This window comes from Opisthorchis viverrini, assembly GCF_000715545.1.
Source record: "Opisthorchis viverrini unplaced genomic scaffold opera_v5_17, whole genome shotgun sequence".
In the NCBI taxonomy this organism is placed as follows: Eukaryota; Metazoa; Platyhelminthes; class Trematoda; order Opisthorchiida; family Opisthorchiidae; genus Opisthorchis; species Opisthorchis viverrini.
The window spans coordinates 3,119,818-3,129,944 of NW_008751673.1; positions in this window are offsets into that span (position 1 = coordinate 3,119,818).

The window sequence follows — 10,127 nt, forward strand, 5'->3', positions numbered from 1 at the left end:
AACTAACTACGGTATTTTCTGGCGCAAAGTGCTTTGAGTTTCATTGAAAATTTTTCCAGAAGGCTGATACCTCCCGTTCTCATCAATTCACCGCCTGGATGTAGCGGATCGTTTCCGTACCTAACCAAAACACCTGACATCAGTTACAAATAGGGTAAATTACAATCTGATAACAACCATACTCCTTAAAAATAGGTTTATGGAGCAATAATTTTCCAGTTTCCCGGGATCCGACACTTTGGGCATTCCTGATGGCTTGTTAATTTTGCCTTCAGGATGTTTCATCTGCATTTTTGCTTTATCCAACGTGACACATTACCGCGGATTGTTCAGTTTCTTAGCTAGGAATATGGAAAGTATTTAAGGCTTCAGTATGTCAAGTTGGACTTAATGTGTGTACACGAGTTCTCTCCATCTTGGTAGTGGGGACCCCGCTTTCAGTCATTTATGTTTTTACTCCAGTGATTATTGGTTCTTACACTTCCTTTATCAGTGTGTGGTTGTGCTGATTGCATGTAATTCTAGTTGCAAAGCTGTGGCAACATTTTCTCATCTGCTCAGTAGTCCTCACTGGTCGCAGGGGCTTCCAGGTTGGCAAAACGTTGGGTAAATATGGTCTACTCATGAGTAGCCACGAGTTGCTCTCAATTCTGTGGCACCTCAAATATCCGCCGGAACTTCTGTAAAACAGGCCTTAAGTCGATAAGAGAAGCTCACTCTGCTGTATAATATATCATTGCCAATAGCTGTTGAGCATTCCTTATTTTTGAAAGGTTTTGTACATCCAGTAGGCAGTTGTCAAAAATTTGTTGAAATCAGTGTCAAACATTCCCGTAGCGCTTGTGCACGTGCTCCACGCTGGTTTGCTCAGAAGTTCACATTCCATTCGGCAGTTCGAAACCACACTTAAAAAAACAGGTCGGTTAGGTGTTGGTCATTGTGTCGACACTTCCCCAGAAATATGGTCTGTTACCCCTCACCAGGGTTCGACGGTCACTTTGGTTAGTTTGATATGCCCACCTGCGTCATGGTTTACCAGCTGCATATTTGCACTCATTTAGGGAGCCTGATTCACGAGGTTCGGAATGTGCATACCATGCCGAAAACATAGAAGGCACTGTTCACCTGGCGTTTACCACCACGTCTTCCATACCTTTGTACTTTTATAAATGAACTTCAAGAGTCCACGGAAGGGTCATAGTTGAATGTGACTTACCGGAATCCTGTGTAATGACTGACAAAAAGGCATAACAAAATGATTTGTGGAAAATTCGCTAAACAGTGATATACCGAATACCTATACTGGAGTACTTCCTTTAAACTGAAAACCAAAATCCTTAGCCGTGTGTGGACATTTGCCCGGGATACAAGTACAATGACTTTTGTGAACGGATTGCTGTAAACAATTCTGTACACAGCCATGAACTTCCCCCTTTGCCTGCCATCGCTAATTTGTTTTTGCAGCAGTCATGCAGAAAATTTTAATGTGATTTTCGATATGGAAAGTGCTCCACATTTTGTTTCATTTATATCCTTAAGGCAGACCGAAACTGCAGCGGTGATAATTTGTCACTCTCCCCCAGTCTCCCTGCAAAACCACTCGAGTTCTCTAGTGACAAATCAGACAAACCGACTGTACCTGATTAGTGGTTGGAGGGACTACCTTATGTCTAACTCTGACCTCATACAAACAAAACAGCTGTTGTTTACAGTCGTTTCAACGCGTGCAATTGATTTGCCGGGACGTGGGGACTTGTCTCCTCAACAGGTTCTTCTAATGAACGCACACGTGCCAGAGGGCAAGCTAGTTTGACAGTGCAGTTTGCATGGATCCAACCTTTCCTACAAATTTGGGTGACAGAAAACTGGGGAGTGTGACTTACAGGGGTGTGCAGGCGCATTTAGATGTTATCACTTCACGTAAGCAAGCCAGCTGAAAAGTGAACAACACACTGTGTCGCTGAATCTCTCTTAAAAATCATTTTGGTGCAGTGAAATCTGTTGTAAATTGTTTTGCGAATAATGCTCACACTGAGGCAGCAGTTCGTTTGGCCGTTTTCACTTCAGATGGCAGAGTTACGATTCATTTATCTCGATTTGACTGAATATGCAATCACCCGTTCGATCATCTGGTCATATCTATTGAATTATTTTGATGGACCAAGTTAACAACCTAAAAAGTACACCCTCAATCTCAAGTCTTGTAAGGTAGATTGGGCATAGATTGGCTTTACTGGCAGACGAAATCTCTATTGAAAGTTGCCAAGTCTCCTCACATAATCATTAAAACAAAGTGTGCCTTAAAATTGCTAACTTAACGAAATCCTAAAAGTCAGGTAAACAACTCTATTGAGAACATATTCGGTTCTGGGATTCTGATGAAAACTTTGTTAGTAGTGGGCCGCTGCTCTACCGAAAAGCGATGAGCTTTTTTGTGCGACCTATTCAATGCAGTCCAACTTCTCGACTATCAAGGTTCCGTACACTCATGAAACTTCCGAGGAATACACTAATTTGCAAATCAAGTTGGTTTTCAAGGGAGACTCAATTGAATCTCTCGTTTATGATATTCTACATATTGTTATTTTAGTGAGCCATTTATTCGAAATTCCAGAGCACTCACCATCGGAGGTATTTATGCACATGTGCCTGGCGAATGGTGTAAGCTTGAAGTGACCATTGTACTTAAAGCGAGCCCAAGTAAAGTGAAATCAGTGTAAGCCGTGGATGATGTGTTGATCGGATCCATCGTTACGAGTCACTTTACTGTACATTTCCCGTTGTCACCCTAAATGCTCTTCACCCTATCAGACGTTATCACTACTAAAAGACGATTCCATGGGTTGTAAGATAGGTTTCAGCAAACTTCATTAGGTCGTATCACCAGATCCCGAACATGGATGTTTGAAACGCATCTGGGCACAAAAAAGTTCATTGAGCACTTCTCAGTGGACGAGGCCACACGAGATTCAAATATGGAAGGCTATCATGAGTGATGTTTGCAGTAGTTCCCCAAACAAAGACTACTCACGAGTAACGGTCTGAGCCGTCTTGCTTGGAGGGAGGTCTGGTTTCATTGAGCACCAACCATCGACTGTACGAGTAAATAATAACATGAGTGCCTCAAATTTCGATAATAGAACTTGTCTATTGTTATGACGATACCTTTATAATGCGCCTTTATAAATATCACCTTTATCATCCATAGCTACCAAGAAAACTTTGGAAAGCTCTGCTAGATATTGCAACAGGGACTCCTGTCTCGTTGTAATGTTATACGGGAACTCACTGAGAATATTTTTGCTCCGTTGTAGGCATTCTCTTTGGTGGGAGGTTGTTTCTAGATGTTTTAGGAATATTTGACGGACGATGACAGTAGTATGCATGGTGTGGTATCACCAAATGATATTGATCTTCAAGCCTGTGCTACAATGATCTCAAGAGGATTAAGTCATGGTGGTGAAATTTTTGAGTACACGATCCTTTGTCTGGATGGAACTGGCCACACGCGTGTCAGACGGTTTCTCATATCAAACATGTACTCACGTGATTCATCGTTAACCCACCTCAATAGTAAACCTCTGATCAGCGTTGTAGCCGAATGTGCAATTAGTGCGGTTCAGTTACATACGTCTGTCAATCGTGCTTCCACCTCACTCTCCTCAGTGGATGGAACTTGCAGCCAAATCGAAAGGTAAACGTTAGCTCTTACGAGATTTCAGAGAACCTCACAAAACCGGTATTTCATCCTTCACACAGACCACAAACCATTACTGGCTATCCTCGAATTTCCAGAACCACCACTGACCTCCAACTATAGGGCTACTATCCCTCTGCATTTTGATTTTAGCATGCTTTGGGGACTAACGTCATCTCTCTGTGATGCTGATGCATTATCGCATCCAATATATCAATAAAATATCAGCAAGAACAAAAACAGTAATTGCATCAGTTCCAACGGACAGCGAAACTCTCCAATCTTTTTGAATTCCCTCAACGTCTTCCTACCTCTGCTTCGGCAAATATTAGATCAACTACACATGACTCTGTTATAGATAGGTGAGGTCCATTAACAATCGTAGATGGTTTTTCAATGTTGGAGGACTATTGTCATTTTACACAAACTTCTGCATGAAACATTTTTAAAAAAACTTCAAGAAGGGTTTCCCGTAACTGACGGAATGAAAGACATCGCTCGAAGTTATTTTGTTGGCCGCACATTTAGGCAAAAGTAAAAGAACTGGTTTGTAACTGCCTGAATGTGATACGATTCTTTAAACCCCAGTGAAATCTCAGTCGTTTGCTGTCTCAGCTTGGAAATGTATTGAATTGTGCTGGTTCAGTCAAAGGATATGTTCCTGATCGTCCTTGATACTTCTTCAAAGAGGCAAAAACTCTTTGGGTTAGCTGAGCTTTTGACTACGGAAATGATGTTCATCCATAGTGGAATGTTTGTTTACAGTCTTGTCATTCGAAAGTTGGTCCGCTAACTAGACTGCGTCTTCAGAACCTGAGAATTTCGCTCAATCTTTTGAGGCGCTCAGTATTTGCACGATGGAATTGAATTTTCGAAAGCTATGACATTTTCTTGATGAACTAAAACAGACGGGCAAATGAGCTCAGAATACCAATCCGAACTTTTGAGCCCCATCTAGGCATCCGGGATCTCGGTGACGCTAGGAAAGTATTCCACCAGAATTTTTTTGCCAGAGGTATGATTGCTTAGGTGAGTAATGAAATTTGGTGAGCTGCGAAAATATGAACGTAGATTAGGGGGATTTGGTTTGAGCACTACGCAACAAAGTTCAACATTTTGGCTTAAAAAGTTTTATTCCGCTAGTAAAGTTCTTGCAGCGAAGTGCATTGTGCGGCCAGAGAACCCCATTTTCGAACATCAAATCCGTAAATCAAATTTTTGTGCCTATGTGCTCACGTACCCACCTGCGTCTGACGAACGCATCACTGCATGAAAAACGATCGACGTTACTCCCCCGTCAGTTTTGGGGGTGTGACACACGTGCAGGTCATGAGCCCAGTATTCCTGCTCAGCGGACTCGGCCGCACGATGGGAAGACGTGTGGGACAGACAGCTGGGTCGACAACGAACAAACAGAACGCTGATTTGGCGAATATGGATGAGCATAAATGCCTGCTGAAGCTCGTCAACCGGCCGGTCGATAGCTAGTGGTGATCGTCAGAGCACAACAGTGAACTGCCGGCTACCTCCTGACGCCGGCTGAAAGGTAAGTCCTCCATGAAACTGTAAACGCCTGTGAGTAGCACCCAACTGCGCACTGATAATGTCTCCTCGTATGGTGACGAAAAAACGTTTGCAAGCCAAGTGCCGGGCTTGGCGAACAGATCGACAACCACCTGATCAACAGCCAATAAACTCAACCAAGCTAACAATATTTCAACACATTACCAGTTCACAACACTCTTGGTTGAACAGCCCAATTCCTAATCTACGGATTATTTACCAAGCACTATTCTGGTACACTGGACTCGTTCTCATTAGAGGTTATCAGCAGTGCATATACTTGGTCGTGCCGGAGTTTGAACTCCAGACGTCTGACATGCGAAGCTAGAGAGTTACCATCGCTCCACCTGCACATTTGGAAGCATCTGACTTATCCCGTCTGAAACGGGAATGATATGAATGTGGATTGTACAGAATTCTCGTGGTCACCTAGGGCTAATCAGAAATCGTGCAGCAGATGTAAAGCGTGTAGCGCTACCTGACCCGGCAGTCCTGGAAGGCGGGGCATGTGGATTGTACAGAATTCTCGTGGTCACCTAGGGCTAATCAGAAATCGTGCAGCAGATGTAAAGCGTGTAGCGCTACCTGACCCGGCAGTCCTGGAAGGGCAAGCAATTGACTGTCATAACCAGGACAGTTACTGAGTCGCCATTTGAGGTGTGGGGCTGGCCAGTCGCCTCGCTCAGGCGTGATCACGTTCTCCCGCTCAGACATGACAGTTCAGACTTGTCCAGCGTTCGCTGGTTGAGCAGTGGCAACACGCTCACCTCGCATGTCGGATGTTCGGAGTTGAAACACTGTAAGGCCAAATGCATGCACCACAGATGAGCTCCAATAAGAATGAAATTCGGGTTCAGTGTGCCAACTATTGTTGTAGACACACCAAAATAATCGCACCAGGCCAGCGGGAAGCCCCTTCAAACAAGAATGATGCAAATGCGGACTAGTATATTGTTTCACTGAATTGTAAGATTTGTTGTAATCTAATGTGCTGGGAAAATATAATAAACTAATAATTCGGATGTGTCTAGCTACCATGCTATCCGAAGCAAGCGGAAGGGCATAGATACTACAAAATTTCCCTAACCTAGACAGGAACAATGGAGAGAAATATGAAGAACGTCTTCAACCTTTGTATAGGCTTTTGCAACACCACCAGAATCATAACATTGTCAAAAATGAAACCCTAATGCATCCCACGCTGCTGACGAGCGCAGCTTCACCCTCCTATCTTCTACCTAAATTCAAAATTCACTGATCGACCCACAAACTATAACCAACATAAGAATGCTACATTCACAGACTTTTTGATACCAAAAATATCAATCTTGAATTGACAGTGAAGTCCTTTGGATATAAAATAGGTATATTAAGGGAGTCATAGGGGAAACATGAAACGATCAGTTAAAGTAATCAAAATGGCCCTTGCTATTTTGTTTGCGATGCAACATTCTTTCATAACACTTGTACATAACTATTTCCAGTGGTGTTGGTGTCATTTGATGGCATTCTTCGTCACTGTTTACCTTCAACTGTTCCAGTCTAGGTCATATGTTCTAGCAGAGCAGGCAACCAAGATGATTCCAAAGAGAGGTAAGGTGGATCGGTTGTAAAGGCCACTTAATGGGATCTCCATGGCCAATCCGTCTGGTTACAATTTTGTCGTCAAAGCATCTCGAACGGCTTGGTCACAAACCTGCAATGCACCATCGTGTCAAAGCCATATTTTGCTGAATTTGATCTCGGCTTCCAACTTTGAAATACACAGTCTTCTAAGAGCAACTTGCGAGACAACGCTGAATGTCATCTTATTCAGCAAGAATAAATACTTCTTACCGTTTATATTTCCGGTCTGATGAGTTTTGCACTAAAAGTTCAATATTAGGAACGCGCTGGGTTCGTGGCTCGACGTGGGCTAGTTCTCACTCAAAAGGCCTTGAAAACTTCACTGTGCAGATGGAAGACCGACGAATTCGTGAACAAAACCGAGAAAATATTCATGTATTCTGGAAACCACGAACAGAGTCTGTCACTTCTCTGTATCATTCCAAGTGAACACCTCGCAAAATCCTTCTTACTTCATATCTTAAGGTACTGCACAGAAGATTTATCTGGTTTCGGCTTAATTGCGGAGTTCCTTCTGGTTCTCCGATGATGATATCAGTGGACCGGGGTCGACAGGCCCTCCTTAGGTTAGCTGATATTTGGCAGTCAGTCTGCTCACGTCTCCATGACGTGATACCAACCGCTGAAAAATCTGGCGGTAGCCTCTTCTTTGTATCCACATTCAGCACACAGATAAATGAAGCGAGTCGTTGGTTCATTGAAAAATACGACAAACGAGTCGATATGATCGCGAACTACTAGTCTATCATCGATGAGCAAAAACGTTGGCGAGTGGCGACAGCCTAGTAGACCTCTTACTGATCCACCTGTTACTGAAACCCTTGTCGGGTGTCTCATATCAAGTCAACTTGCAGTGGACAGTATTGTTTGATCCATGCTGCTCACAAGCGTTTGAAGTTTCTGCGGTCATCTGGCAGTTCGTTGTCGCGTTCTGAATGAGTATGACGATCACCACTAGGTATTGACCGTTTGGTTGACGAACTTCAGCAGACATTTATGCTCATGTCGACCCGGCTGTCTGTCCCACACTCTAAGAGGATCGGATGAATCGTGCACCCATGACCGTCTGACTCAGTCTGACTCGGTGTACCGTCTTTCCAGCGTGCGTCCGTGTCCGCTGGACAGAAAAACTGGGCTCATGACCTGCACGTGTTTGTCACACCCCCAAAACTGACGGGGGAGTAACGTCGATCGTTTCTCATGCAGTGATGCGTGCGTCAGACGCAGGAACCTACGTGAGCACATAGGCGCAAAAATGATTTGCGGATTTGATGATCGGAAAACGGCGCTCACTATTCGCAGGCGCTCAATATTCGCAGACGCTTAGTAATCGCAGGCGCTTAGTATTCGCACAATGGAACCGAATTTTCGAAACCTATGACGTGTCCCAGATGGACTAAAGCAATTGGTCAATTGGATTCAGTGTACCAGTCCAAACTTTTGAGTCCCATTTAGGCATCCCGAGGTTTCAGCGATGCTGGGAAATTATTCCATCACACTTTTCCACCAGAATTATGGTAGCTCCAGTGGACAATGAAATTTGGTGTGCTGCAAAAATATGAACGTAGATTGGGATGGTTTTTGGTTTGAGCACATACGTAACAAAATACAACATTTTGGGGTAGAAAGTTTTATTCCACTCACAAAGTTTTTGCAGCGGAGGGCATTTTTCGGCCAAGGAGCCCCTCGGAAGACTGAACGATGTGAAGGCAGATGTGAAGGCGTCGTTGCGCTGTTCTCAGGCTCCGGGTAACAGGTAATCGAACTTAGTTTACATATTTACAGTTTACCCAGTTTTTCCGCCTCCCGAGGAAACCAAAATTTACGTAAACCATCCGCAGTCCTGATGTCAAGCTGAGTCCTTTTCTGATGCCTTTGAAGTGTGGATGGGCGGTGGCATGTGAAACTGGGAAGCAGATGTATCAAGCAAACCCTGCACGACCTTTTACGGTCATATTAAGCAACAATCGGCAAATTGATATCCACTCGTCAGTCTCACGGTAGATGCATGCGTTCTCCCTAGGGTGTAATGTTACCCACAATAAGGTACCACACGGAGGGACCAGACGGAGCAATGGCAAACCCTTTCTCTCCCACCGGCTGCCTTTATGTAAGAAATTTGTAGAACGGGGGTGGGGTAGAGAAATAAGTGAACGCATGGAGGAGTCGTACGACACATCATATGTGGATTCATATATGGATTCAATGAACTCCACTAGACACGTCGTCTCGGTCAGATGCGCATCCCACAGACATCAGACATACTACTATTCTCACCTGTGGTTTAACTGATGGCGTCACTGTGTAAACTACTGAACCGAAAACGTTTTTTTTGTATTCCTCATGAAGCCCCGCTTCAATCCAGATACTACATTCCTTACGCTTCAGGCCACTTGTCATCTCCCTCGTTTTTAATTATTAGATGAGTAGCTGAACTTTCTTAAGGGGGAGGAAAGATGTGTAGCTCTCATGTGGCTAGTTAGCCTACTTTGTTGTTCTGTGCAGGCGAGGGAGCGTAAGGCCTCCACTATGCGTGAAAGCTTAATTTAATGGCTCGTCATACTGACTGTTGTCCTGTGTCTCATCTGTTCGGGAAGGCGTCCAGACAGATCCAGGATCCTTGAATCCTTGTTCCTTAGACCAGCTGGGTAACAGCTCCGTACAAATGACAACAATTATATACAATGAGCCGAAATAAGCCCTGAAAAGCAAAGTGAAGAACACGTTCCTAAGTATACCTTGGACTCTCTGGAGGAACCTTATAACGATCATTCTACGTCTGGTTAGGAATCCCCGTTCCCACGCCAGCCATCTTGTTGACCACGACCCCACGTCAGTTTTCAAAATTGTAGCGAAAAGTGCGAGATTACTCGGTCGCTGACTCATCATGACACTTATGCAGTCAAATTGGGCTAAACTTTCATTCAAATGGGATCTAAGTCAGACGTTTGGTCCATCCGGATGCAAGTGATCCGGCTGTACACGTTTCACCTTCCAGTTGGATTCTGAATCATTAATTTCTAATAGTGGTGTTTACGTAAGTTCATTCCTCACTACTGTGACGCGTACTGGAATTGATGGTAACGTCCAAAGTGACACCATCCAGCCAAGATTGTCTTCTTCTTTCGCTTTTAAACTCTTGAAGATGTTTTTTTTCAAGCAATAACGTCAGAATCAAGGACCTGCTTTGACCTAGAGTTTTCTGTGCCTACGTCACTCCCAAATATAAGATCGGAAGAGC